At 35.8% G+C, this 23,836-nt stretch overlaps 1 pseudogene; it reads right to left on the bottom strand.

Moving 5' to 3' along the window:
- Positions 1–445: 445 nt before the first annotated feature.
- LOC118751069 lies at positions 446–16,413 on the bottom strand (annotated as a pseudogene).
- Positions 16,414–23,836: the final 7,423 nt, after the last annotated feature.

Raw genomic sequence — 23,836 nt, 5'->3', positions numbered from 1 at the left:
TTGAGTTATTATAAAGGTTTTTTAAGATTTTCAAAAATTACACCTTGCACGCGCATACATTCTATACAAACAAAGATCAGACATTTTTCCGCGCTCTTGCAACCCCAGGCGACAGGCTAGTGTGACGCCCCATGTCCATACATCCATTAATATTTGCTAGCTACTTAAGTCAAATTTTAGCCTTTGGCACATCATTGCACACCATATATCGCAAAACATTTCAAAAAGCATATTTAAGCTCACTAAATAATCCTTTGATTCAAAGAAGGCGCACTACATAGTACTATTTGTGTGCGTAGAAAAATCTAAGCTCACTCTCAAGCCAACCAACGCATTTCTAAAAGAAGAAAGAATAGTCGCATGCCGTCATTTCGGAAAGTGCAGTGCATTTCCCCTTCAAAGCGCAAGTACACAGCAGTTACAGTTGATGGCCGCTGACAACAGATCACAGTATTGTGGTTACCGTAAAAGATGCCCCATCGGCCGTGACACCCTTCTCGGTTTGCACCTTGGTCGCAAAACTTTCAACGCTCGGCGCCTTACTCAAATCTATTGGCGGTATGTCCTCATCGTAGTCCTCTTCGTGTTCCTGCTCCACTTGATCCTCGCCATCGTACTCGCCAACTGGCCGTTGCTGTGGCTGTGGCTGATTCTCCGCCGCCGCATTCACCATGGGCGAGTGAAAGTAGTGTGGCTGCTTCTGTGACGACGACGACGACGACGGGCCCGGCATATAGATAATGCCGTCGTCGGTATCATCGTCATCATCGGTGGTGTTATGGGCAGCGATATTGGCCTGTCGTTGATGTTGATGACTTGGGTTGCCGTTAATGTTGCAGCCGGTGTATCCACCATAGCCGGACTCGCTTTGATACGGATTGGACTTTATGTGCGCGGTCCGGCAGGTTCCGCCGCAATTATGATGGCTCTCGGCGTCGCCGCCATTTGCGCCGTAGCACTGGCCTCGATGTACTGAGCCGCCGTCCGTACCGTGCCGCTGCAGGGAGTGACCGACTGCGCCGTGTTGCCCACTGCCAGAGTGGGCGACTGATTGCTATATGTGCGAGTGTGAGCGCGCAATGGACAGCGAATAGGGGCTGATGTCTTTCTGGATGCACATCGTGTCGTAGATGGGAAACTCGCAGCAGAGTATGAATTTCAGGGCGCTCGGCACTTCAACATACACGGATGGTGGTATGGGTATCAGCGGCGATGTTGACGCCTTATACTTGCGGTACTCCAGTTGGCTAAAAATGAATAAATGAGAGATTACAGTGCATCAAGTGGAAGGATCAAATGTGCTTTGGACTTACTCTTTGTACTTCTCATCAGCTGAACGTTCACGCAGTGGTATTCCAGATAGGAAGAGTATTATGAAGGTGGTAAAAATGGGCGAAGCGATAGCTACCCACTCGTGGCCAGATATAACATTCAACGAAATGGCGAAGATACCCCACCAGATGACGACCTCGCCGAAGTAATTCGGATGACGTGAAAGACTCCATAGGCCTGGAAATATGTATGCACATAAGCTTGTATGTATGTATGTACGTATAATACATACTCTAAATCAAATCAAATTACGAGAAACAAAAAGGAAGTGCGTGTGCGTGTGTGTGACCTTAACATACATTATTAAGCGATCATATCCCAGCCAACAAAGTATCCGTAAACGCATCCGAAAATGAAAAAAAAATTATTCGAAAAAAAAAATCGGATATTTCATAAGCTTTCGGATTCCAGTGGGCACCCGAAACGTGTGTCGGAAAAAGTATCAGACATGGAGCGAAATGGATGCGCTTTTTTTTCTTGAAACTAATGGCGTTGTCTTTTCTCGAAAAAAAAAACTTTAAAATTTCTTATAGAGCAACATTATCAGAGTGCAACATGCACGTAAATATGCTGAGAAAAGAACACGAAAACTTGACAGCCCCGACGCAGGGCAGAATAAATGCAACATTATTTCGAGAAAGGAAAACCGCAATTTCTACGACACTACTACATACCCCTTGTAATGAATTAATACGAAAAAATGAAAGATACTCACCATCGTTGCAGAATTTTCCTTGATTCGCTGGATCCTGTCGGAAAGAGAACTTCTGCAGATCAGCATATGTCTCGGCCAGCAATCCAACTATAAACATTCCCGTACCAGTGGAATCCAATGTGGTCATGGTTTTGGGAGCATTTGGCTGGGAATGGCGGGGAGAGTTTATTATAATTACTGGCAAAGAGACCACATAAACCCAAACGGCCTAAAAAGAAAGAAAGGCAAGAAATATTAGTTTAGTTTCGTAAAAATTACATCGAGTGACTTATGTAACTGTCAACTCTGATATTATTTCTTACTTTCAAAGCCAATAGTACATTTTAGTAAGAAGCAATACATAAAGTTAGCATTAATATTATCAATGACAGTTGAGTCTAAGGTGGATTTTAATATCAGAAACTAATTTTTGCAAAAATTGCTGGTAGAATATATCGAACACCTAGATCTAAATTGAGCTAACTCAAAAATCAGATCCGGAACTATAACTGTTATTGGATCGTACAGATTCAATGCAATTAATACAAAAATAGGTATAACAGTAGTTTTTTAGTTAGTGTATATAATCATGAAGAAAAAAAAATTTTCATTAATTGGAGGTAAGTCCTATGAATTGGTTTATGCAAAAAATCCTCCAAAATTTTAATTAATGCCAGTTTAGATTTAGGTGTGCGATATGTAAGCACTCGATTTGTACAGGTGTTTACTTAAAAAAAAAAGTACGGGTTCTTCTATTACACTACAGAAAAAACGATGTCTGCTTTGAGCGATGAATTCTTTTAAGAAGTCTGCGCGGACAAATGGCATTATTACGGCACATTACTGGGGATGTAACCCGCTAGCTTGCAGGATTATGGCGGTAACTGTTATTCCCAATAGGAGAAGTAGCTCTGTTTGAATTGTATATAAGAAACACAAGCGACTGAGGCTGTCGCTAAATACCACCCTGACTTCGGGGTTACCTTGCCTGATATCTAGGAGGCATTTGATAACGTGCTACCTGAATCAATGGTAAAAGTCCTGAGTAAGCTCGAGCACGAAAGCAAGTTAGTGAGGCTTATCTCAAAAAAAAAACAAAAAGCTCTGTGGCAGAATTGTCATGGGCAGTATATTTTTTCAGCATACGGTGAGTAAAGGCAAGCCGTATGTAGTATGTTCCAACCAGGGGTAGCCGCGATAAAGGAGACCAACTCTGCTACGTTAACGATTAGTTTATGGTGCGATCGTAAATTGTCATATAATTCCTGCCCTCTCTCTCTCAATCGTCTCTGAATACTTCCAAATTGGCCAGGTTTGAGCCTCACTCAAGGCACCGCGACATTGCAAGTAACTGCAAGCCTGAGGAATTTACTAATTGAGCACTTGGCGAAACCCCTGGCCTGGCGTTCAAAGGGCGAGTACTCTCTGAAATTCTCCCTGGGGTGGATTGCAACAGAATTTCATATCGCTCTTAAGCAGAATTTACATTGCAAGAAAATACTTTTCTTTTCATTCTTATCACAATGAATAATAAAAACAATGCCTAAGTGGGCATCTCGCACTACCATCCAATCTGACCTGAAATAAACAGAAAGTTCAGATAACACATTGCAGTATTTTATCCTTTATATCGTTTTTTTTTTTACATCAAAACTAACCACTAATGAATCTAACAGTACATTTTTCTAATTATTGAAGGCCTGCGAATCAAAATTTTTTGAAAGTTGAATAGTTAATGCATTTTGAATATTTATAGACTCATTTATTATTTGTAGTGGATAGGTTTGCGTGGCCAGCTATTCGATTGGTCCTTGACAGAAACGAGTGGCCATGCTCCCACGTCGAGGAGAAAATGGGGCGTGTTTGCATATTGCGCGTAAACATGGAAATTGTGAGCCGAACAACTCACGTCACAGCCATAAAATCAATATGGAACTATGTACATTAAAAGAGCAAATAAGAGTCATTGAATAATGAGTTTGCTAAATGACATTGATTTAATTGTTTTAATAAAAATCAGATCAATAAAACTTCCTGCAACTCAACACTGAGTGAGGCACATAGGAAGCGTTGTCATCAAAAGTTGACATGTCAAAACACCTACAACGTATGTATGTATGTATGTACGAGTATAATATACATACATAAGTGTATGAAAGTTTCAAGTTCCTGACATAAGTTTACTTAATAACCATTGATTTTGAATTTACAAATGTATGTACATTAGGGTGGTCCAAAAAAAAGTAAAGTCGGAAATTTAATGCTCTCACCCCCTAGGATTGTTCTATACCGAAAAAAAGTATACCCCTGTTTTTTTATTTTAAAATTAAAATATATTTAGAGGTCGCTCAAAGCGCTCAAAGTTTCCCATGTATGGGGAAAAAAAGACTTTTCGTAGAAATGGCATAGAATCCATGGAAATCAAAATTTTTCAATCTGAAAGCTCTGCTTCTCTTCAGAAGACTTCAGAGAATAATGCCCAATTGTTTATTTAAACATTTTTTAATTTTAACTATTTTTTCTTTAAGTCTCAAAAAAATTTTTTAATCAAGGTTGCATAACTTTTGAGTTATAGATGTTTTAATTCAAAAAAATGTATTTATATTTATCGATTTATTAAGAGATTATGAATATTTAGAATCACATATGAAACATAGGGGTGCCCACAACTTAAAAAATTACACTTTTTGTTTTGGAAGTGTCATGTTTTTTAAGATTTGCCCCCATCTACGTACCCTGCAGTGAAACGTTGAACCAGCATGCACAAATTCCAGTTCATGAACTATTATTTAAGGATAAAAGTCATACCAGTTCGTTATGAACTACGTAAAATTATACCAGTTCCTCGTAGAAAAACAGTAAACTTGTTGGTAGAAGTTCTAGTTCGAAAACTGGTATTAAATGAAGAAGTAACGTCATGTACTATAATTATACCAGTTCTCCGCAGTGAAATGCCAAACCAGCCAGTAAATATACTAGTTTGTTAACTAGTATGTGCTAAAGCGACGGCCTACCACTTCGTCGATTTCGAACAACTTATGCGATCAGCGACATCTGTCTTTGAATTGCCAAAACCAAAACTTAAATGCGGCTCATAATTATTTGGGCCAAATTCTTATTTATTATGTTTGCTGAGTTGGCGCTGCTTCGGCCGATAGAGTTAAAAGCAAAAAAAAAAAATTTCCTTTTTCCCTCCTGCGGCTAGTTGCTTTCCTCACCAATACCGGCTGTGACGTCAAGTGAAGACTATTCTGGTTCGGAGATCTCAGGTTCGAGTTCGCTTGGAGGTGATTAAAGTAAAGTAAATTATTTCAAGTTAAATATAAAATACAAATTGTAAATTTAATTTCATTTGGAAAAAACCCCAAACACTCAAATACCATAAAAAAATCTAATGAAATTTTTTTTTTTCTTTTTAAAACAAAACAATTTAAAAATTACAACAAAAGATATAAATAAAAGAAAACATAAATAAAACAAAAAATAACATTCACTCATTGAGATTCGAACTCGGATCTCTCGAATGGCGCGTGTCCGAGTTTTGCTCTGTCGGCCATTACCACTGCTGCAGCGCCGCGAGCAAAATGGCATAATTGCGCTTTTCACGGAGGATGAATTGACAGTCTATCCCGTCAACTGCTACTAGTAGGATGCTGATGCAGGAGCGGACAATTGACGTCTCCTATGGCACTGCCATTTTAAAAATACCCGTCGCTAACATTGAAAAAGGATACAACATGAACTAGTTGGGCTGAAACGCAAACTGGTAGCATTATGGTTCACAACTGGTTGCTTTTCCTACGGGGTAAATACATATGTATGTAGATATGTATGTGCACTATTTCAGCCCGGAAATCGTTCCTCAATCAAATGATCTGCGGCATAAAACTTTTTATCGAAGCCATAAAGTTTACTTTGTGGAGGTTAAATTAAAATAAGTATTACAATAAGCACGCCAGCTGTTTGTCAGCCCGACTGTTGTTGTTTTTGTTTGTGTTTATGCGATTTTGCGTTAAAAATTATTATATATTAAGTTTTATTCATACTTTTGTGCTCACCTGAAAGGTCCAAAAGACAGCGTATCTGATTATGTTGCGTCTTGTGTCGTCAAACTGTTTATCACGGCCCAACTTTATTATGCGGTACAGCAGATATCCAGAAAGCCGTGCCCCCCCAGAGGCAGACGAATAGAGTGACCATCAGCTGCCGACTGTCGTAGGCCTGTAAATATATATAAACAATTAGGTTTCTAATTATAAACGAAGTTAAATAAATTAATGAAATAATTCTATAGCTGGGCGTGATCAGAAAACTTTAGTTGTACATAGTATTTTGAAAGAATAAATCGCACGCGAGCAGTGATTTGCCATCAACAAAAAAATTCTTAAGAAAATCAGCTGCCGAGTTCATGCCTGTGCCTTTTTTGCCTTAAAAGAGTGTGACATTTTAAGAAACGAACACACAGTTTTTTTTTACCAAATTAGGAATGAAAATCGGGGCAATGAAATGGCGACATTTTCTCGGTAGAAACGAAAACACCATAAAAAATAGGAATATATCGCTACGTAAAGGTGATTCAGAATGACAGATAATGCAAAAATAAATCGATTTCTAGTCTCCCCTGAACAATTCAAAAAAAAAAAAAATGGACCTGGTACCTTTTCACCTCAAAGTACCGATATTCATTTTCGCACGTTGTCATAGTAAATTGTTGCTGAAAATTTTTAAAAGTGCATTTCTCATACGATTTCTATTTAGTGCTTTCGATATAAGCAACAAGTCAATCAGCTGTTCATACAATTTGCGAGCTTTTATACATTTAGCATTCGTGTACTTTTTTAGGTATCGTTCTCTTTGAGATACAGTGCCGTTGGGCCTGGATTCGATCCCTGCTCCAAACATCCAAACTAGAAAAAGTTTTTTCTGGCAGCGGTCGCACCTCGGCAGGCAACGGCAAACCTCCGAGTGTACTTCTGGCTTGAAGAAGCTTCTCATAAAAACTATTTGTTGCTCATAGGCGGCATAAAATTGTAGGTACCTCCATTTGTGTTATAACATCAGGACAAATTGTTGGAGAACCTCGGCCCAACAAAAATGTAGACCAAATATTAGAACAAAGTTAGTGGTTCACAAGAGCTTTCTCTAGTGCAAGTTTTGCCTACAGGATATGCATGTACATACATACATACACATGTGTGAGGTTGTCTGTCAGAATTTTTTCCGCCTGGTATGTGGTGTGCCAATTATAGTTGCACGCAGCTAAATGGAACTCATTCCACAATTTTCGTGTTAGCAAAATTACAGTTATTGGTATCGACGTTAATGGTATTGTTTTCACATTTTTGCAGCGATTGCCCAAGCTTTTATCCGACAAATGCACACATTCACAACAAAAAAAAAACACAAATTGCGGTGTAAAGGGTGACTGGAGTTTTATTTAGTATTATAGCGTGGTTCCAAATAGCTGCTATTATGTGTGGCGTAAGACCCGGAAGTTTTAAACATAGAATACTCACACATTAATTCAGATAAATGTTAGATTTTTATATTTGTCGTCATTTTGCTAGCATTTGTATGTACATAGCACAAAAAAAAAAAATCAAATTAAAAGAAATGTTTAAACAAAACTTCAAGGTGTTGCAACAGTTATGATCATGCATTAATCTACTGTACGTACTAAAATGGAAAAATATTTCTCTAAAAAGTTAAATTGGTTTCTACTTTTTTTCATCCAAATGGAACACCCTTTAACAAATTTAATAACAATATTAAACAACACAAACAAATATAAAACTTGGCGAATAAGTGCAAATGGAAGAATTTATAGCTGATTTATATACATAAATGCATACATACATACATACATGTGTATGGTAGCACATAGTGCAAGCACGTGCAAACCGAGCAACCAAGTCCAAACGCCTAGCCAGCCTTATTTTAAGATAATAGCTTTTGTGCACGAACACACACATACATTTCTACGCGGGAATATGTACCCTGCAGCAATAAGCTGGCCAATTTTCCGGAAGGGACTAGTACTTCACTGGTTCTGTGCGCAGAGATGCCTGCCACTATTTGTTAGCTTTCAGGAGGGTCCGGGTTCAAATGCCGTCAGAGCCAACATGATTATAAAATGATAAAATTCATTTTTTTTTTTTGTGTTTCCGAATTATGAAAAAGCATCTGCGAAGTGCAGAACGCAATCTTACTCCAACGAAAAAAATCTCCAGAATTGGACTAGTCTAGGACTATCTTACGGTCAGTGTTGATTGGACCGGTCCTTTTCCAATGACACGCCAATGCTAAAAATGCCAGTTGAAACCATTGGCAGGGGAGTTATGAGGGACTAGTACTGGCAACTGGTAGGGACTATCTGAGGGCTAACCTAGGGTAAGTCTGAATTGCTGCAGGGTATGTACAAATGTATAGAGTCAGGAGTAACAATAGTGAAATACGATACTGGACACAAAAACACAAAAGCTTCCGCTACTTATGTCTTATTTCCTAAAAACAAGGATTGGATTTCTTAATCATTCTCCAAAATGGAATTTTGCCAAAAATTTCCGTAGCTTATATAGGTCTTATTATAACTCGATGTCAGAATAATATGGTAGATCCTTTCATTTGAACAACAAAAAAAGAAACTTACAATGAACAAAGTGAAAAATATCTACTTTCATACAATTTGCGCGCCATCAGCTCTTCGTCGTCGTACTTGAATGTCTCAGCTGACACCTCTAGCAGCTTTTCGTAGCCTGTGATAGTTGAGGAGTCGTACATCGCCGCCATCATCCTCAACTGTGGGCTTGGGTTAATTTTCTCTATTCGTTTAATTTAAGTGTTAGATGTGTGTAAATTTCAGATTTATTCCAAAAATTTTCTACATACATATTTACAATGTTTTCACAAAACTTATTATACATACATATGTATGTATCTTTAAACAGGACAAATATTATTCTTTCCAAAGCCATATAAAACTTGAAAATTGGGTTAAAATAACTGAGATGAAAATTGTTTAGTGTGGGAAGTCATGTAAAAATGGGAAAAGAAAAATTTTTATAACAGTTTCGTGAATAACTCGTCCGGCTTTACCACCTGCAAGAACAAAAAAGCAAGACAAAAGTTTACAAAAATAAGTTGGGTAAATTTAATCCATGCGGAAAGGTATGGATGAAGGTTAAAGAGCGTAAGCGAAGAGGCGCACAGTGTTGACAGAGCTACAAACAAATTTTTTTTTATCCTTGGCTCTGGAAACAAAATTGACGTTGGTTGTTACAGATGTGCATATATACATACATAGATATTTATATAATAACTGAAATGTAACTATATCGGGCGTGTTTAGGCGCGTCTGCTAACACCAGGCGCCTAAATACATGCTATGTACTGCTGCATGTGCAAAAATTTCCTTTATGCAATTTAGGAAATTTTTGCACATGCACTTCTCAACTGCCATGTAATTGAACTTTCTTAAGTTCTAATTAGATGGCACTTCAAAGTATGCTCGGCCTAGTCTGATGCATCCTCCGGAAAATACATATACAAAGAAGTATGGTTGAACTTTTACTTTTGAAAAAATGAAACTTTCTTGACGAAGCCGCAGAAGACTGTCGTCGGCTTGTACTTTATCAAAAATATCACTCACGCACATTCACGGAGATTTCGTGATTTTTTTCTTTTTTCAATGATTTGGGCCAGATCCTTAACATTTCCTTCCATAAATCCAAGTCGAATAACAAGATGCATAGCAAAAGTTGTAATTTAACATCGATAATTCAAAGCACCTAATGCGTTACTAGCCGATTTTTGCACATTTCCCACTGCACTGCCGACCGACCAAAAGGCCGCGACGACCCTGACATTGGTGAAGGAAACTGTGGCACTAGAGAAACCTTGAAAAAGTGTTTAATTGCCAGTTGAGTCAGTGCAGCGAATCGTTGAAATTTTACATTGTTAGTGACATCAAAGTGTGCCCACTTCCTGTGTATGAACCAAGTACACAGCACACGTGTAAATACATACATACTCAAACATTTGTGTACATACCCTGCAGGAAATGGGGCTAGTTTGTAGAGAACTTATAACTGCCCAGCAGTCGATTACTTGTAACTTTTTATTACTTATTTCCTTAGGTCGTAACTAACTACTTTTGAAGGGCGATGGCCGCAAAATAGTGAAAACTGGTTTCCTCTGCATTAGATGCTAACTCCTTTCGGACATAAACTATCAATAAAAAAACAAAATTTTCAATTTTTTATATTTTTATGTATTTATTTTATTTAGCATTACTTATTTGTTGAAATAAATGTTCTTTTGTAGATGGCCTCATATTTGATTTCGGTCAGACATAACATCAAAATGTTATTACAAAATGTCGACCTTTAATTCGAAAAATAATCTGCGAAGTGCAGAAAAAAATGTATCGAAAGTAATTTTTATAGACGAAGTCGTCTACTTTTTCAAATTTATCAATTTGTCAACAGTGAGACACGTAAACCTCCGAGTGTATAGTATTTCTGCCTTGAAAAGGATTCTCATAAAACCATACCACTAATTGGAACAGAAGCTCGGCCAAACACTTAGCCAAAGTGTAAGCGGCATAATATTATTCCCCCTATTCTGGTTGTCGCAAGTCGTTCGCATCGACAGTCGTTCGTTCAATTATGTCGTAAATAAAAACATTAACGACAGATTTTAACACGTTTTCAATAATTCTTCATTTCGAAAGGATAACAGGAATACAAATTTGCCGGTAGATTATGTCATTGAATGCTTCATAACACCAATGAAAATCTCAAATATCGACGAACGACTGTCGTTCCCACTATCGGTATAGGGGCGATTATTATCGAGTTCCCACTGGGTATACACTTAATAACCTCTGCGTTTGTATTGCTATTGCGTACATCACAATTTTCCCAAAAGTGTAAAGACAAAACGAAAACTAAGCCAACATCATCGAAGGTACGTATGTATGTATACATATATGCAGGCATACTTGCATATGGGCGATTCCATCGAAAAGTCTACCGCGTAAAAAGAACCGCTTAAAGTTCTATATCTAACTTATTTATAAGCCCATTTGGCTGCTTTTTATAATATATACTGGTTATGTAAGCAGACGCGTTTTTGCCAAAAATCGTCTCGCTAGGTGGCGCCAGGATCGATAAATTTTGAAAAACCGTTTGATTTGTTTCACATTTGGCATGTTTAGTTGAAACATAGTAGACATAGATTTGCAAAAAATGGAACCGCTGATGGCGCTGATGTCGAAATAAAAAGTACTTTCGACATAAAATGCATATTTCCTTCCCGTTAAAAATTCTCTCGAGAACAATATTAGCAAAAATTTTTCAAAGGAAATTTCAGTAACGTAACGCCAAGTAACGTCACGTCAGATACTTCATTAAGATTAAACGAAAAGTAGAAAAGATTTTTACATTTAAAAACTTCGAAAATTAATTTTAAACATTTCAAATGTTACTACAAAAACTTTTATACAAATAGTCGTGTCCAATTCGCAAAGTTTTGAAAATTCGTAATCGAAGTCAAAATCTACTTCGGTTTTTTGCAACGCCACGATGGCTAATATCTTTAAATCGCTACAATAGTTGTAAGTTGCTATGCAAATCTAAAATAACCTTTTTCAAATTTGGTTCTTTTAAATTTTTTTAACATTTTGTCATACGTGCGTTACGTAACGCCAGATTGGAAATGCCCATATGTACCACATGTAAAGATATGGATCGGGATACATATATCTACATATGTGTGTGTATGTATACACTATTTATAAGTACCATTTTGTTGCCTTTAATATAGAAAGGTCCTATCTCATATCGTCGCTGAAATACAAAAATCCCCAACTAACTAAAAGTCCAAAATTTACTTTTTGATCGATTATGATGCATTTCATCAATTTATAAGTCCTTACATCGTTTTATGCGATAAAAAATTTTAGCTAGTTACGCCTTTTTTGCATTTTAGCGACGATGTGTGAAAGGGTCTTTCTATATTGTGGTAGTGGGTACCAATATCGTTACTGCAATGTAGTTTTACATATGTATGTATGTAGTTAGTTTTTAGATGGACATGTATGTATGTTGTTCACTCATTCTGTGTGCACTGTGGAAATTATGCAGACGTGTTGACTTACAGTGCCCAGAGTGTAGATAAAAACTGTCAGGCTCACTTGACACAAGAGACATCCTTAAAAGGCTGGCGAGCATTGCCTCCCCTTCAGGCAACGCCCTCTAACTAATACAGTACTAACTAATGACAGAAAAGAAGGGGTGGGCTTTTCAGGGAGGGGTTCGGTGTCCACCAACCGGAAATCAGTTACGATTTCCAAACTATATTAACTAGGGCTGTGCGATTATTCGATTACTCGAGCAAGTTGGCTAATCAATTATTCGGTTAATCAATTACTCGAGTAATCAAGATTTTGAACTCTCAAAACGATGATTAATCGAGTTACTTGAAATATGATTACTCAAAAATAAGAAATTTTGCTCGTTAAAAGAGTTTGCTTTGGAAAAAGTTTTTTTTTTTACATTCTGTATATGAAAAAAAAATTTCGTTTTAATTTTTGAAAATAGAAACGTTGTTTTTAAAGTATCAAGGAACTTTAACTACTTTATAAATATGTAAAGAGTTGAAATGTTGATTAGTCATTTTACTCGAAATGTTGATTAATCATAAAGCAAATTACTCAAATTTTTTTCTTTTTTTTTGGTTAATCAAAAATCTTGATTACTCGAGTAACTGAACTTTTGAGTAATCATAATTTCTGATTAATCGAATAACTGAGTTATTTACTTTATGATTAATTCAAATTTTGAGTAATCGATTAATCGCACAGCCCTAATTTTAACAAAAATACGTTTGTACGCATACGTGTACACAGAAAAAAATATGACACAGAATTTAAAAAATTATCGCCATCAATACTTCTCATACCAATGAAAACAGGATAATCTCTATCCTATCGTATTATTTTACTACAATGTAGATCCTATTGTAACCGGTTTCACGAAATTTTTGAAATTAAAATTTAATATGGGCCTTCACGCCAAACTTGAAATGCGGTAGCTCCGTGCTCGGTATTTAATCCCATTTTTTTGATCTTGTAGACTAATATTTTATTCATTTATGTAGCTTATAACCTTTTTATTTTGAAAAAAAAACACGAAAAATTAGTAGAAATGAGTTGCAGGAAACGAGCAGTTGTTGCGAAATATCCCTTACTTACTAAGCTGAAAGGGGCATTCACAGCGACAAATTTTACAACTCGTTTATCAAAACTAATGAAACACGAATAAAATCCCATAATTTTAGTTTTGATTTCAATTTCATTTGTGACTTAGATAAGTTTCCTCCGTTTTCCTGTATTACAATTGATTATACATATCGCTCATTTACTTCAATAGTGTTATACTCAAAAAAGCAAAACTCCAGATGAACGGCTTTAAAGTTTTAAATTTAAATATACTCCCATAGTAGTACAAATTAATACATTTTTTTTTTTACAACTTCAGATACTGAAAGGAAATTTTGACACATGTGTACCGAGCCGAACTTAATCAGCTGATCTAGCAACACCATCTGATATAAATTTGCCTTATGTCCTGCAATCGAAATGATTGATAAAAATCTCGGCAACCAATTCGAAAACGCCCTATCTCAGAAAACTTTTCAAGAACGCCCTACTTCAGAATTTTATTGAATGATGCCCTATCCAGAATTCGGTTCAATAACGCCCTGTCTCAAACGAAAATACATCGAAAATGTGCTGAGATAGGGCTTTTTTTGAATCGGCAGTTGATATAGGGTGTTTTTCAACCGAATTCTGAGATAGGGCGTTGTTGAAACATTTTCTGAGATAGGGCGTTTTCGAACTGGCCATCAACTGGAACTCAGCCATCGATTTCTTATTACTTTTGTTCTATTTTAACAGATATTTTTTCTCTGTGTATGTGTTTGCGGGAACATTTTTTGTGTAGGCTTTGCAGCTGAATTGGCTAACAGGGCCTCTTGCACCCATTGAACACCGTAGATATAAAGAGTGTCTTATGAGAGCGTAATCGCTAAAGGATATCACTTACTATTAAAGCACATCTCTGATATTTATCTAAATAATAAAAGGATATAACTTATACCTTATAAGTGCACTTTGCACTCACGACGATTTGAAGTACGACTACATACTTTTATATGTATGTATGTGCATATAAATATTAAAGTACATAGTTATTTATGTATATACCCTGTGGGGAAAATCTCTAGTTCTTAACTGGTGCACTTTTAGTACATTTAGACCCAGTACTGGTTCGAGATAAATCTCTTTTGCAAGCAAACAACTGGCGAATTTAGCATGGCAATGTCCTAGAGAGTGTCAATTTTCCCCGCTGCATCCTTTTTTCGATAGTTTCGAACTAGTCCTAAATTCTATAGTTCCGAACCAGTTATAAAATCGACAGACGAAAGGAAAAAGTATCATGACATTTCAATCTTTTTGGTTCTCCGGTGTGTGCGTTTTAAAAGTTTGCTCACTAGTAACATTAGAGTTTTGACACTCCCTTAACTCCCTTACTGGCGTCCCTAAATTGGAGCGCTAAGCGCTGCGTTTTCCATTGTCAACAGGTGTCAGCGCGCACTATCCCCAAATCAACGTGGCGTAATTGTTGACGTTTTCTCATTTCATCTCGTTTTTATTATTGTTTCCTCTTTCACTTTTTGTCCTTCCTATTTCTTTCCGTCTTCTGCATCCAACTTTAACACGTAACGCTTTGTCAAAAATGTAAATGTTGTTTCGCGCTTGACGCGCCAATTTATAAACGGCAGTTACAAAATCTTTGCACACACACACAGTGCCTTGCTAAGGGAGTCTATTTTGTCAAGAGGGAGCGGCGAGAAAACTGTTTTCTGAGCAAACCTTTTGTTATTGAATCATGCGTTTACATATCTTTGACTGTAGCTGAGCTTGCAGAGGTGCTTGCTGTTATTAGTTAGATTTCAGAAGCTCCCAAGTGGTTAAAATGTTAACATAAATTTTTCTTTTGTATTACCAAGCTATGAAAAAGCATCTGCGAAGTGCATAATTGAAGCGTATTTGAACGAAAAAGTCGCCAAACATTTATCTACCTATGTATGTAAAGTAAACAACCTTTTCCTATAGTTCAACAGATAAGTTCTAGTTCGTTCTGCACCCATTTTTCGATAGTTCCTAACAAGTTCTAAATTCGTCACCTTACATATAGATTTCTAATGAAAACAGTAAAATAATTTTTTAAAAGTACCATATTTCAAAAGGCGGCATTTTTTAGTAGAAACGAAAATACCATAACCCTATGCTTGAAATTGTTCTAGCTCCCTGAATTTCTTTACTTATTCATGCTTCCTACAGAAATAGTAAAATTACCAAAGACAAAAAATAAAGGAATATTTTTTGCAATCGATTTAAGCTCATACATATACATGCACATTTTCAAATAATAGTTATTTTCGAAATTTCAATTCAAGAAATTAGATGGAAAATTTTTGTCTACATGATATTTGAATATAGCAGTGTGATACTTGCTAGCTAAGGAATATTCATCTTAAATGATTAAAATATCTTGATTTTTTTTTTTTAAAAAAAGTCCACAATTAATCGTTATTTTTTGACCGGCAGTTTTTTAGTCAAATATAACAGTTAAACTTGACTTTAATTTTTTCGTCAAAAGTAAAACTTAATCACTAAATATTTCATCTGCCTGTAAATTTTTGAGATAATTGCTTCAGAGCAAAGCTCTTGCTAGTCGACTAGTCGACTAATCGGTTAACGAAATAGTAGTCGAATAATTGCTATTCGGCTTAGTATCAGCCGACAAAAAATTTGCTAATCGACTAATCGACTAACCAAATAGCCGGATAGTCGAGTTTTAACAAAAGCTCTACTCCAGAATCTAAACTGAATGATATGTGCTTTTTCTGTCATTATTATTGTTTATAGTGTATATCATTATCCATTCCACTTACCTTCGATGGTCTATCAATCTGCCCCAAAAAGAAGGTAAGCAGCGAGATTATAATGAAATTAACGCCGCCTGCGAAATCCGTCAGCTTATCCATATGCAGAATGGAGTTGATCAGGAAAAACAGGATCTGCATGCTGACCGTGACAATCGCACTGATTGCGTAATGGTCATAATCCAAAATGTTGATGGCCATTTTTGTGACAACAAAGTTTCGTTAAAAAATTAAACGCTATTTCTTGCATAACAACAACGTCGTCGTGTTGTCACTCACAGCTCACTTGACACTTGTCGTTATATTTTTCGCTTCACTTTCATTTGCAGCAATGCTCTCAGGTACTAATTTAATTTTTGTACGATAGTGGATTTTCATTTCTTTTTGTGTTTTTTTATTTTTTTTTTATTTACAAATATGCACTTCTACATCGTTGGGGCGATTAGTAAATCGCTAATTTTGCATTAGTTTCCTCTGCTTGCACATAGACTGTTGGAGTTTCCGCAGCGCCACTTCATACAAGGCATCGACTCCACCGTGAGGATAGGCCTTCAAACCTTCCAGAAAAAAAGTCTTGTTTTGTTGATTAAATTAGTTATACAAATTAAAATAAAACAACGCTCCCTTGCATCTGCATTGTATATACATAGATATATGTATGTTATAGATATGTATGTACGCTTATCAGAATTATTCTATGGTTTTTGTACTGTATCAACACTGTCCTTACAAAAATATTTTAAGATTGAGTACGTTATAACAAATTTTTAAAATTTATTCTAAATCGGTTTGAGCTGTGTTTTACTTATCAGTTATCTCTTTCATTGAGATTCTTTCTTTAAATGGACCGGATAATTCAATTAGGGACATTGGAGTCTTTGTAATTTAAATAGTATCTTCCATGTACGTGCGTATCGTTACCTCTTAATTCACAAAGGCCCTAACCAACACTTTTTTTCGAAACAGCATTTTTCACAGATTTTGGTAGAATGTCAAGCCCCTTGCACAGAACTACTTTTAAAAATTTTTTAATTTTTTTATTTAATTTTATTTTACTATTTTCAAAAAACTTTTGTATGCCACATGCGATAATTTCGCCCTCAAGAAAATAACGCATTGCAACATACGATAAAATATATAGTAAATTTCTGCCGTAACTATAGGGATTGTGAAGTGTAGAACAAATTTGCATCAAAAAGTCAAGTTCGAAAAAATGATTCATGCGATAATTTTGCGCAAAATTTGTTTGTTAGGGCCTTTGTGAATTAAGGCTGGGGTTCCTAAACTTTTAAGATAATGGAACCGTTACTAAATAATTTTCATTTTATGGAATCCCACATCAAATTACTAAAAATCAAAGGCACTGCAATTTAAATATGAATAAAAACTTTTGCTAGAAATTGTATACATTAGGGCGAAGAAATTTTCGAAGAAATTCACACTCTATGATTAATTCTTAGCGAAAATGGTGAACAAACTATATACCAAAAATGGCGGTTGACCCTCCCAATTTTCAAAAGGAAAAAACAGTTCCTTTGCCAGGACTCGAATTCAGATCATTCGGAGTGTCACCTCTAACCCCTCGGCTACAGTGGCCAGCAACACATACAAGTTAGTAGAAAAAACAAGCTGTCAACGCTCAACGTTCTTATGTATTTGGCACTCAGTACGGCAATCATACCAAATACGAGTACATATAATCGAACATATACATACTGCGTTTATGCGTAGGCTAATTCATGAAATGATTTCATAAATTTGGGTTAAAATTGGCTGCATAAACACAATTTTATGAATTCAATCATACACGAAAATTAACCATGAATTTCGCCATCATTTGATGAATTCGTGGTGCTAGTCGAAGTCGAAGTGCTAGTTCTGCAACATCACGTTTCACAAACAGCTGTTTACCAGAGTTATGACGTTTTTAGATTCAAAAGCATTTAGTGGCATAACCATAATTTAAAAAAAAGTTACGTGGATTTTTTTCAAATAGAAGAAATTCAAATGCACTAAAACCAGTTTAAGAACATTACCTACGACAATAATATTTACACAGCCGCGGCAAAGTAAAAGATACAAAAACAACGCGCAACAAAGTTTGCTGAAACAGTAGAAAACAGACAGACGACCAGAAGAGCAGGTGCATTTTCAAGTGTTTCATTCTTTGCATTCCATTCTTTTCGGCGATCGCTCAAACACATTGCCCTGCCATCCAAGTGCAGTTAGCATATTTGCATTTTTAGGCCGAGTACTCACCCACCCACACATGCACTTGTGTGTTTGTGAATATGTAAGTATGGTTATGTATGTTAATAGTTAAAAATGTGCTTTGTGCTTTGTTCGTTTTACAAATTTTTTGTGTTTTTTATTTTTATTTTATGACACAAAGAGACAGACAAGGGCAAGTGGATAATCAGCAAGCGTTGATATGTTGCAAAAATGCATCACTCTATTATGTGACTGTTGAAAAGGCAACCACGAAAATAAATACAAACATTCCAATTTTATTGTGAACAAATAGTTCATATAGTGTCTAAACGTTTCCTGTAGGAAAATTTATAGGCTTGAATTGGCACATTTTTATTGGATTCAGAAACAAAACTAGTTCGCACTCAACATAATCATTCTCCCTACATCATCCATATAAAATATTTCTTTTTTTTTTTAAATAACGTTATGAAACATTCGTTCATGTACATACATACATACATATATGACTAGTAAGGTACAACAGAGAACTCAAGGACCCATTACACTACTACTGTATAGGGACTTGATAGCCCTAATAATGATGATTCGGAAATGTGGAACACATGTTATGTATCAAGAAGAGGTTACATTTGTGTGGGTCATACTAGTTAGACCAAGAACTAATCTGGAAATCACACGTGGCAGAAAAAGTACTTTAATCTAGGTTTTCCTTCTGGTCTTTTTTTCTTCATTTTGTACGAGGAGGAAGCATCAAGGTTTTCCTGCTGGGTATACACGTGCATATGTGTGTGTATACGTATGTACACATGTAAGTATGTACACACCAAAATGCATATTTGCATGCAAAAACTAAGTTTTTTTTATATGAATTTCCCTCCCTTCGATGCATTTTCCAGCAAAATGTTTACAAGAAATATTCTCGCAAATCCTATTAACCGTTAAGTGCGTGTTTACCTGCGCTTTTGTGTTTTTTTTTCTGCAAACAAAAACGTTTGGCGACGCCTTGACCTTGAATATACTTCGCACCCAAATTGCTACTTGCCGCCATCGAACAGACGAAGGTGCGTGTTTTAAACTTGAAATGCACGTGCTGCGCCAGCAATAGTGCAATTTTGGCAATAATGGATGTAAGGTACACATACATTTTGTGTATTTAAATATGTATATACATAAATACATATCTACGTATGCACAAACATGTTTCTGAAAGAAGTTCGACATGACGTATGAGCAACTCAATATTAATAAATGGTAACCCCAGGGCGTATAAGCAATCAACTGCGGCATTCAAACCGGAATTTATGTAGATATTCCTTATTTTTCAACAACTTAAATCGAAAAAATTGCTTCAATATTGTTTGAAAAGCTCTTCAATCATTAAAAAAAAATATAAATAAATAAATGGCTTTGAAACCTACTTTTCTTATTTAAAGTGAAAATTGTTGCATAAGTAACAAAACAAAAGACAGTAATTAAATGCATACGCATTTAATAATACTCTAGCATGTACATATCTGATAAAGTAACTTAAAGTATGTCGAAAAAGCTCGATGCAAAAAAAATTTAAGTGAACAAATGTATTTTTTGGTTGAAAGAATTTCATATATAGATACTAGTGGTAGAAATAAATGTAACGCCTTATTTCGACTAGTTTTGTCTATGTTTCTTTCGTTTATTTAATGTTTAAATTTTTTATTTTTTTTTTATAAATGTCTAGCTCATTATACATTATTACATTACATTACATTATACACCGTGCGATAGTAAATTTTACACACAAAAATCAATATAGTTATTCGCCAAACCATGGGCGAAATATAGTAAAATTGCGTTTTTAGTTTTTCACTCTGACGTCAGTATTTATTTTAAAAGACTGTGTAATTTGAAAGATATGATTAATTAAAAAAAAAAATTATTTAAAAAATTCAGTGCAATATAGAAAGAAATATGGCTACCGAATGAAAGAGGAAATTTCTTTAGAAGTCAAGAAAATTTAAATTGCTTGGATTAACAAGGACGAATAGGTAATTTTTTAAGCTGCTAAAGCTAGAAGAACGAAATTCGAAAATGTTATACCTTAACATATAATTTTTTCAAAAATATATATTGCGAAATTTCAATATTGCCACCAGTGTAAACAAATCCCGAAAATCGCGGGGTTAATTTGCCAGGAATCCCGGGATTTTCGGAATGTAAAAAAGGCCAGGATCCCGGCATTAACATTCCTAGTATGTTTGTAAATTACTCATTAGTACCGCGCATTAGTGAGGCACTAGAGAATTCATTCGCTATTGGTAGCAATCGGTAGCTACCCGCCGGTAACCTGGCAATTCACCCATGAACTTAATAATGACAATGTCATTGGGAGTAATCAATTTACAGTGAGGAACTAGTGAATTCAACAGACTTACCAGGTCACCATTTTCCTTAGAATACATCGGCCTAATAAATTCACCAGCTACCTTTCCGTACTAGAGATTTTGTAGTACATACATACTTAAAATTTTACTGTTTTCCAATCTAAACTAAAATTTTAAATCCCTTTTTCACGCAACGAGTGATATTTATGTACTATTCTATTCTATTGCAAAACTGTTTGACTTTGTCCTCTTCAAAAAATCTATGTATGTATTATGTTTTATTGATGAGCAATGTTTTCCATACATTCCACAGGTATGCGGGCTCTTTGTTGAATCGATGCCAAAAATTCAAACTGTCTGCTATTTTCCGTTTAACTTGGCTTTGGCCACAAAAAGTTCACCGCGAGTGGCTATTAAATATCACACAAATGTCTATAACATACTTATTGCATATTTTGATGTTCAAAAGTCCCTGAGTGTAATGAAGTGAACTTAAACTTAAACTTGTGTACATATGTACATACATACATATTTTATACATTTACGTATGCATATATACCCGTTAATGCAGAGCTAAGGCCACATTTTTTATATGCATTTCGGTTAATTTTGGAATACTAGTTGACCTTTAGCGAGTACTCATTACATGCGTACATGGAGTATGCCCGATATTTTTAGGGTATATGAATGTAACGTTGTTACCCTAGACAAAAAACTTCCTTCAATGAGGAATCAAATCTATCTACAGGCTATGTCCTAGTTCTAATTTGTTTTCATATGCAGCATTATTTTTTTGCTTGTAGTGACTCCACATATGCAATGTATTTACAATCGCAAAGTAATTATTTATGAAGGGTTGTATAAAAATAACGATGCCTTTTAGAACAAAAAAATATGATATTAACTTTGGTTAATATTTATGGAGACTTTCGGGTAAGTATGGACATACAATGCCCTACATACACACATTCAAATACTACGGTGGCACGAGCGCCAATCAAATATTGTCTGGCAAAGGTATTTTCCGCCTGAACAGGTGTTTTTACCGCTTTCATTCTTTCCGACACATTTCCCTAGAATTTCTCGCTAATACATTAAGCCTACGTACATACATACATATGTACATGTGTATGTATGAATGTATGTATGGAGGCATGTTGATGAATAGAAAAATACGACAGCAACAACTGCAACAAACTCTCCGGTTGAGCTTTTGTCGCTATTCAAGAAAAAAGCAGACTAGCAGCTGAGCTACTTGTTTTAGACACCGTTTCTAACGTAATACACACACACACTGATATACATATGTAAGTAATGCAATACAGAAAATTCAACACTTGACAGTCGACACATCCCACTGTTGGGTGAGTTTTTGACCCAAACGTTGTTTTTGTTTGCACTCTCGTTTAGTGCCGCGAATGTGTGAATACACAAACATGTAAATATGTACTTATGTAGGTACGTACGCTCATATGCATTAACATACATACCTACAACATACATACGAAAGGGAAATTGTTGTAAGTCTTATTTATATTTATATTCGCGCGTGCATTTTGTTGCTGCCGCGTACACACATGCATACATACTAGCGTCCAACCGAAGGTTCAGCCTGGCTTCAGTATTCGGCCTATTCGGCTCGTATTTTATATTCGGCTTGGGTTTTGGCCTTCGGCTGAAAATGTAAGAACTCTATTTCGACCGCTCTGCCCATAGCACATACAGTAATTTCGCCCACAAAAAAATTTCACCTACAATAAAATTTGCAGTCAATTTTTGGAGTTGCTATTGAGATTTGAGCCGTAATATTTGAACAGGTGATGCAACGAAAAGTGAATTTCGTAAAAAACGTAAGATACGATAATTTTGCAGCTTTCCCTGGGAAGTGAAGCGTCAAAAAACAAACAAGCATGAAAAAGAATTTACAATTGCATCCTGCACAATACCAAAAATTTTTAGCGCCTGTGGAAAAATGTATATTTGTAAAGTGTTCCCTTTATTTAAAAAATAATAAAAATAATTTGTTACGAAATAAAAAATTGCAGGCCTATTATTCGGCTTCGGTATTCGGCCGAAAATTGCCTAAATTTAGTAGTTTAGAATAGTACTTCAAATTAGGCTTCGCCTTCGGCTTCGGCCACAATTCCAGCTTCGGTCGGACACTACTATGTACTATGTAGGTACATATGTTTGTGTGTGTATACCTAATATTGTATAATATTTATACGAGCATAAAAGCAGCGTGCACGTCTTTACTTCTTGCGTTTTCAAGGATACACTCTCAAGTGAATTAAAATTTTTACTTTTACTTGCAAAATCTATGCCACTCTTTGCATATCCAAGGTGAATATATGTATGTACTTATTCCCATATGTTTGTGTGCACATATAAACGCATAAATACAAATTCAAGTACAAATGTACATACATACAACATAAATAAGTTTATTAGGAATTATTAAAAAAAAATAAATAAATAAAACAAAATAAAAAAACCACGTATGCTCCACAGAATACCACCAACTACACATTCCACACTTATGTACATACATACATATGTATGTATATGCGAGTTTCCATCCGCGCCTATAACTATGCTTTATTAAACCACTATGCACTTTTACACTTCAATTAAATGCCATAATACAATTTTCAATTCCATAAATATGTTTCGAATCGCGAACAGATATTTAAAAAAATTATTCTAGCCACCGACGGGCACATTTAACATTCGCACGGTTGCACCTTTGAAAGTGGTATTCACGGGGACAATAGATTTCTTTTTTCGGGCACTGAAGCTGCGAGCGTCTTGGAGGAAACTGATTTGTCGTCCCGCAGCGAATAGGTTAGATTGGTTGTTAGCCGCCGATTCCTGTATGCATTCAATGAAGCTTTAGAAAGCTTTGCGCTTTTCCTCTCACCGGTGGAATGCGCGTTGAAAGTACAGTGAGACATACAACTAATCCAAACTAGTTGCATATCGCCCTTGGCGCGCAATAACATACATCATCAAACAACATACTAGGTGCGTTTCTTTAAACACTAGTTACCGCCTTTTTGATTTAAGTATTGCGCCTAAAATTGTGCCACAAAAACTTGGTCTTAACTGCCCTGGAAATGTAAATTTTCTATGTTACCGCCCTATTCCGCCATACTGAGAAAACTCACCGCTGTGGCTAAAGATAAAGATAAAGATAAAGATAAAGATAAAGATAAAGATAAAG

Source organism: Rhagoletis pomonella, unplaced genomic scaffold (assembly GCF_013731165.1).
Source record: "Rhagoletis pomonella isolate Grant_MI unplaced genomic scaffold, Rhpom_1.0 Rhpom_scaffold_00513, whole genome shotgun sequence".
NCBI lineage: Eukaryota > Metazoa > Arthropoda > Insecta > Diptera > Tephritidae > Rhagoletis > Rhagoletis pomonella.
Note: the sequence above shows the minus strand (reverse complement) of the source record. Positions and strands in the feature narration are given on the sequence as shown.